This window comes from Mus musculus, chromosome 4 (assembly GCF_000001635.26).
Source record: "Mus musculus strain C57BL/6J chromosome 4, GRCm38.p6 C57BL/6J".
NCBI lineage: Eukaryota > Metazoa > Chordata > Mammalia > Rodentia > Muridae > Mus > Mus musculus.
In genome coordinates this window covers 106526280-106533910 of record NC_000070.6, presented here as the reverse complement: position 1 = coordinate 106533910, position 7631 = coordinate 106526280, and positions in this window count along the sequence as shown.

The following is a 7631-nucleotide window of genomic DNA, read 5'->3' as shown; positions in this document are numbered from 1 at the left end:
GGTCTAGCCTCAGGTTGCATCTGGACTTGAGAAGCCAAGCAAAGGTGCCAACTTCCTTCTGAGCCTCTAGTCAGCTCCGGGGAGGTGGGACGGTTGAGTGCAGGTGGTGTTTGTGGTTTCTTGCAGCATAGGAAAGTTGCTTGTAGTTGCTAGATTTTCACACTCAAATGATCCATCTTATCTTCACCATACACACAAGGTAAGATAGTCGATGGCTCCACAGTTAAAAGCACTGGCTACTCTTCCAGATCTGGGTTTGATTCCTACAGCAGCTCTGGTCTAAGGATCTGATGCCCTCTTCTGGCCTTCATGGGCACTTGTGTGCACGGACAGACAGGCAGGCAAAACACCCATATACATAAAGGAAATGGAGAGCAAAGAAGAAGGCAAAGAACCACCCCTGGCTCTCCAGTTCTCCTCCCGAGGGCACAAGGAGAACTCGCTTGAGAAAATCCACACCTACACTGTCTGTCAGGGATGGATGAGGAACGAGCTCTCTTTGTTTATGAAGGCGAGGGAGGCAGCTGTCGTCTGGCCTTCTGTAAGCATGGGGAACGCAGGGGTTGTAGCATCAATGCAAGGTCATCTATTCGGGGCTGGGTAGACTGCTTCTCCCTTGGAAGGAATAGGTGTGTCTTTAAGACTAGGGCATTCTTGAGGTTCTTAGATGTAGTTAGAAATGATACCCAGGGTTTTTTTCTTTGTTTACCTACGGTTTCACAAGACAAAGTTTATCTGTGTAGTTGTGGCTATCCTGGAACTCATTCTGAGAACCAGGCTAGCCCTGAACTCGAGAGATACTCTTGGATCTGTCTTCCAGGTGAGCCAGTGTATGTTAAACTTGCCTTGATTTATGTCTCCCCCAGCACTGTAAAATTATAAAAACTTCATGAAACTGCTTCCACATTAGAACATGGAATTTGGAGTAACTTAAGCCGTGGTTACTCAAAATATCCCCAGAATAAATGATCTTCCTCATTTCAAGATGGCACCATACATTCTGTGTTAATTACAACATACTGAAAAGAAACTTATTTAAAACTTACTGTTTGTTTCTGGGATTTTCTTTGCAGTAGTTTTGGACCAAGGTCAATTTCAGGAAACTGAAGCCATGTAAATCGGGATGTCAGGAATTGGGGACTGTTGCAATGTATTTAGAAAGCACCTGCCCGACTTATGACTTTCTTCATCACTATAAAAACTTCATCAGACTGTCACCATCTTGGATCATGGAATTTGGAGTGGCTTAAATCTATGTTCTCTGGCTTTCGTCACTCATGGTTGGCTCTATAATAAACGATTTCTCATCTCCTTTGAGGTAAATGTTGTGTTTTCGTGCAGACAACCCCATAGACTCTCAGCTACAGCCATCCCCTTGACTGAAGCCTTGAGTCACTGGCGTTAGTGACCTAGCAGATCCTAGGAACATCCTAGGAGCCTCTGTAGCAGTTGTTCTCAACCTGTGGGTAGAGACCCCCACAGGGGTCCCATATCGGATATTCTGTGCATCAGTTACAAAATTACAATTATGAAGGAGAAACGAAAATAATTTTATGGTTGGGGGTGACCATGACATGAGGATCTGCATTAGGAAAGTTGAGAACCACTGAAATATAGGGTCCCCCAATGGTCCATGCAGATATAGTCTAGGAATCCAAGTGGGTAATGAAGACTGAGAGTGCTGTGTGTGTGTGTGTGTGTGTGATATGTTTTGTAATGTGATGGCATGATGTGGCTAGAGGGGGTGCCTTAGCAGGCCCATGCTGAGGCACCCTCCCCCACCCCATATCAGCCATAGGACAGCTCTAGTATAAAATGAAATTTATTTGGGACATGGAAAGGAGGGTCTGGGGAAGGGCAAAGGGAGTAGATGTACAGAAAGAAAGGGGACAGAGAAGGACAAAAAGAGAGGAGAGAGAAAAAAAGAGAAGAGGCTGGCAGGAACAGGGAGAAGGAGAGAGAGAGGGAGAGGGAGAAGAGGATGAGGAGAAGGAGGAAGAAGAAGAAGAAGAAGAAGAAGAAGAAGAAGAAGAAGAAGAAGAAGAAGAAGAAGAAGAAGAAGAAGAAGAAGAAGAAGAAGAAATAAGAAGGGTCCTTTTATATGTGAACCATTCCTAGAGGAAATGCTAACAAATACATGTGTGTATATGTATATGTATATGTATATGTATATGTATATGTATATGTAGATGTAGATGTAGATGTAGATGTAGATGTAGATGTAGATATGTGTTATGTGTGTTATGTATGTATATATATGTATATGTATATACATACATGCATACATACATACATATAATGCTCTTTGCTCCAAATATATACCTATGATAAAGCTTAATTTAAGAATCAGGCACAGTGAGACACTAAAAACAATAACAAGTGATAAAAGAGAAAATCATAACAACATACTTCAGTGAACATTTTTAAGATGCTGACAATTCCTAGAGCATTTTCCCTGAAGTATTTTTGGATCAAGGTCAACTTCCAGAGCTGATATCAGGAAAATCAAAATAGCCATCACAGGGGACTGCTGTGTTTTCCTGCCTTGAGGCCCTTGAAGCAAAGAACACAGCGGCTACTTCCTCTCTCCAAAGCACTCCGCCTGAATGCCCTGTTCACAACCTACCTTTCTAGACATTTCTAAGAGGTTAAAGTTGGATGAATTTGTTACTTCCCAGGCCTGTGGACCAGAAGTCAAAGAAGGGCCACTGGGTTGTCTTCCTGTTTCTCAGAGGCCCAGATTAAAGTATCTGTCTGTTCATCTCTTCTATGGGGAACAGATATAGAGGCAGTTTCCTGGTTCCGTTAGTTCTAGCAGAATTGAGCCCTGAGGCCTTGTGTCTTGCTGCTGCAGACCTGACCTCTGCACTCTTTCTCAGGTGTTCCAGTGTGAAATGTCCCTAGGTTGTGAATGCCTTCTGCCACAGGAAACAGCCTGATTCCATGAGACCTATCTCAATAAGCCCCCTTCCTGCTACCCTCTGTGATTGTGGGAATGGAGCCCAGGTGCCAAACCTGCCCAGCAGAGCCTGCCAGTTCCCTTTGTGACAGTTTATCAAATGGAGGTTCACAGAGGTTTGGGCTAGACCCCAATACCCACCAAACATAAGACGTCATTTCAGGAAGTGACCACTGCCCATGACCTAGATAAGATGGACATCTAAGATATGCCACCATCATGTCTTCTTGCTTTCTCTATGTGTATTGACTCCTGAGTGTATTTGATGTGATGTGAGTGACTTCTTTCTGACCACTTTCTTCGTCAACTTCCTGGGTCCCATAGTAACCTTGAAGTCACTTGTACCTACTCTGACTCATTCTCCAGGTAGCACTGGGAATTCTTTTGAAACAAAGGCTCCGGTGTCAAACTGGTACCTGCTGCACCTTCCTGGTTCCTCATTGCTGTCAGATGTACTCCCAAGTGTGGAGATTGCTGGCGAGCACCACCACACTCAGTTTTCAGGACTGTTTGATAAGGTCTGTCTCAGGCCGGAACCTGTATGCTGTGTGAGAGTGAGGGCCGGTTCTGTTTCATACAGTGTGGATGCTGTCAGCGCAGTGCTGGAGCGCAAAGCAGATGCTGTGAGAACTTACTTAATTGGCTGCCCTATACGGGCAAGAATGGGACGGGGTTATTAAGCAGTGTTTCCAAATCGTACACCTGCCCCCAGGAGGGAGTCATAGGCCACTGGAAGTGATGCTCTGATGGCGACTGAAGCTTAGTGGGTGTATACCAGTGGCCCTTGCTGTTTATCTCTTGGATATATGTTTTATAAGTACAATGGGAAGATTACTAGGATTCGGTCCACTAAGGTTCGTTTGACTCCAAATTTTTCAAACCCTCGAGCCCAGGGGTGAAAAGTAAAAGCTGTCACCGAGAGGCCACCAGGTGGCAGCACAGACAACAAGTGGAAGTGAGGAGCTGGGTTGCTCTCCCTGCCCGCCAGAGGGCGGAAGCTGACCAGAGAATTCCAGTTAGACTCCGCGCTCTCCTGATAAGCTAGGAAGTGCAGTTCAGCCTGAGTAGAGTGCCACAGGGGACACACGCACGCACACACTTCCTTAGCTGCCTCTGGCCCTGCCTGTCCAGCCCTGCAGTTGGCATCTGGCTCCTATCCCCGCTTTCATCCATTCCATCTGCATGCTTATCTCTAACCAAGCTTCAGTGGGACCCAGATGGACAAAGATCACTCTCCCAGTTTGAAAAGTCAACTGCGCCAGGGACCAGGGTTAGACAGTAGGACATACGGAGGGACCCCCAGTGTTAGCAGCGGCTAGGAAGATGACACAGAAGGAGGGTGGGCTGAGTCTGAAGTCACTTCCGGGGGTGGGGTGGGGTGGGAAGTGGAGGATGGGTGAGCAGGGAGCTGGAGTCAGGTGCCAATTAGGGGGTGGTTGTGCTGTGTCTGGGTGAGAAGCACCAGACTGAGGTCTGGTGACGTGGGTGCTCCCTGGGTAAGGAAGGGGTCAGGCAGCTGAAGCGTTCTGACCCCCAGACAGGGACCTCAGGAAGGTAGAAGTTCATTCAACCTTATGTGGCCTGGGCCAAGGCCGTGGAACCCAAAGGCAAACATATTACTAGCAATAATCTCAGCCAGTAGATCAGGGACACCTGGAGGAGATCAAGTAGTGATGTTTTGCCAGGGTGTACGTGGTGAAACGAGTTGGTCTTTACTCCGGTGGGCCTGGCCTTACCTGGAGATGCTCAAGGAGAATCAGAGCAGGACAGAGAGCAGCATTCCCAGCATGCTCTGCAGCAGTAAATCCTGTCTGAGCTACTCAGGCCTAAGCGATGTGAGGGCAGTCACAGACTTAGGTACTTCAGAGGTGGCAGAGAAGACCCTGCCCCCCATTCCTGAGCTCCAGTGTCACCTGTGAAGCAAGGAAGTGCTATCAATGTAAGAGCCGAAGTTAACCTGTAAGCCCTACTTGTCCCAAGGACAAGATAATTTCCTGGAATGCTGGAAGCTGTAGTTCTTGGGCAATAGCCACATGCTGTCACTCCCCTAAACAAGTTTGTTTGAACCGATTCTCCCAGATGACCTTGAGCACGTGTAGGCAGGGGGTATGTAGGGAGGAGATATACCAGGGTGTATATTTGCCCTTGGTCCAAACTAGTGGGAATTGCAGTGAATTTTTGCCTTTTTAAGCTTCTGCAAAATGTGACTCGTGACTATTCCCTGGGAATCCGTGGGTGGACCTGACCAGAATCCATCTTTCTGGCCAGTATTTAATTAAAGCTTGCTTCGAGTTTGGCTCATAATTGTGGTTTTTCTCTCACAGATTTTGTGACTAACACCTACTCCCGGCCATTCTGACTGGGCATGCTGTTCTGGGACCTGAGAGGCAGGCAGTAGCAGGGGCCACCAAATGGTCCACTGGACTATTGCGCCTGATCATCTCAGATGCTGTTACCCTGGGCCACTGATGGCCATCCCTGAAGGCCCTGGGCTGCAGGACGGGTGGCTGAGATTGGCCTGGCAGTCTGTGCCCTGGCCCTGGAACATAACTTATGCGGTCACCACTGAAGCCTTGTGCTTTCCCTGATGGCAGATCTCACCACAAGGGGGTGCCCACTTATTTTCTGTTTGTGGGCTTGGTGTTTTATATTTTGATTTTGGATGCAGAGATGAGATGCAGGATTTCACTCATGAGTACTGGATGGATAAATGCACTGCCACTGAGCTACATCCCTAACCCGTCTGGAATTTTCATTCTCATCCCTTCAGCATACACACGGGACTCTTGGCATGTTCCTGAGCAAACAGAAGGGTGACAGTCATCATGAGCCACCAGACTGGTGCTAAGACTGGGTTATGCTGTTTCGTACTCTAGCATCTTGCAACTACCCTGCCTCCCCCTGTCAGAGAGGCACAGGCTAGGATTCCAAGACCAAATAAAGGCTCTCATTCAGTAATCTTGCTGTCAATCAACCACCAGCGGCAGCTGGCACAGCCCTGTAGACAGCTGTGTGACCTTCAGCAGGTCATCCATCCTCTCAGAGCTTCAGAGGGGGAAGAAGAGCAAGCAGAAATGGTGCTTGAACTTTGTTTTTTGTCAGAGCTTCACAAACTCAGTGTGCACTACTCCCCTTAGATGTTTCACAGTCCCTAATTGCCACCTGACCTCAGGAGAGGAGACAATGGTGTCTATGAGGCATGGTCACCCTCGGAAGTCCACAGTCCGGGAGTCTCCCGAGAACGTGCCCTTCTTAAGCTTGGCAGGTGAATGTCTTTCCATAGGTCTCTTGGACAATGTGTGGTCCCCAAGGGCTGGGGCATGTGTGGCAGGAGTTCAGAACAGTGACTTCAGCTCTCTTTAGCAGAACAAGGCTCCTTCTCATCTATCCTAGGGCCTGTCAGCACTTTGGCATTAGGCTGGCTGCTCCCGGTGAGGTAAGGGCTGACTCCTCTGCCCTCCAGGTTGGGCTGACAAGGAGACCTGCTCAGAAGGCCTCCCAAGGTGACCCAGTCTTTTGCAGATCTGATTCATAAACTCTGTAGCAAGAAACACTGTCCACTTGGTCATTGTGGCCTCCAGGACAGTGGACACGGGACGCACCTCTTCTTGAAGTTCCCAGGAAGGGCTGGCCTATACACGTTTAGTTTGCTTCCTACTCAGGAAGGAGACACCACACGAGCTCGGCCTCCACTCTATGCTCAGCCTGACCCTAAGCCTTGCCTCTCCTCCAAGTCTACTGGGACAGACAAGGCTCTTTTCAAAGACCCAATATTGGCAGCTCTCTTCATCTCTTGTTGGCTTTGTTCACTAGCAAGGGTAGCCTTATGGTCTGATTTACGGTCTTGGAAGCCAGACCACCTGGGTTCAAATCTTGACTCTGCTTGTGTCCAGTTTGAAGTGATTTGACTTGATTGTGGTTGGGTTTTGCCATCTATCCTATGGGTTGCTGTGAGAACTAAATGAATCATTTGAAAAGTGCTCACAACAGAGCCTGTGATGTAATATGCTCTCTAAGTGAAGCTCTTCTGTACTGCACCCCTGCCTCACTGGGATGAAGTGATGAGCAGGGGAGATAAGCCTTGATAAATGGAACTGTATCTAAAAACGCTTGATATATGGAATCTGTGAAGCTCTTAATGGATAAACACAGTAGGAACTCTCTTCTACCCCTGTGTATTTTGCACTGACGAGGAGACAGACCTCATTTTGGGAAAGGAACCAATGCAAGGCGACTGCTGCTGAGGAGAAATGACCCAGTCCTTGAGTGCAGAGCTTGTCCTTTAATGTCTATGTCATCTGACCCAAGCTTGAAGGGGTCATGGTTCTTTTCACTCCAGTCTCCACTTGGGCCTGTCTGGTCTTCAGTCTGGAGGTTGAGTGATGCTAACCAGTGTAGCAAATAATCCTAACTTGAAACTCCCACCACACTTAAGGCTCATCACTAACACTACAGCATTGTAACGGTCAGGTGGGTGTGAGGGAATCTACTCCATACCATCTCAATCTTGCCCCTCCCCAGGGTATGTAATGTATGTTTGCCAAATTGAGAGCCTCTCCCTTGTTTGGGAGCCTGGCCCTTGGCTTTGCCTGGGAAAGGAAAGGAAATAAGTGTTCACCAAAAAAAGGGTGAGTGGTGCCTAGAGAAGCAAATAAGATTCTCTGAAGTTGGG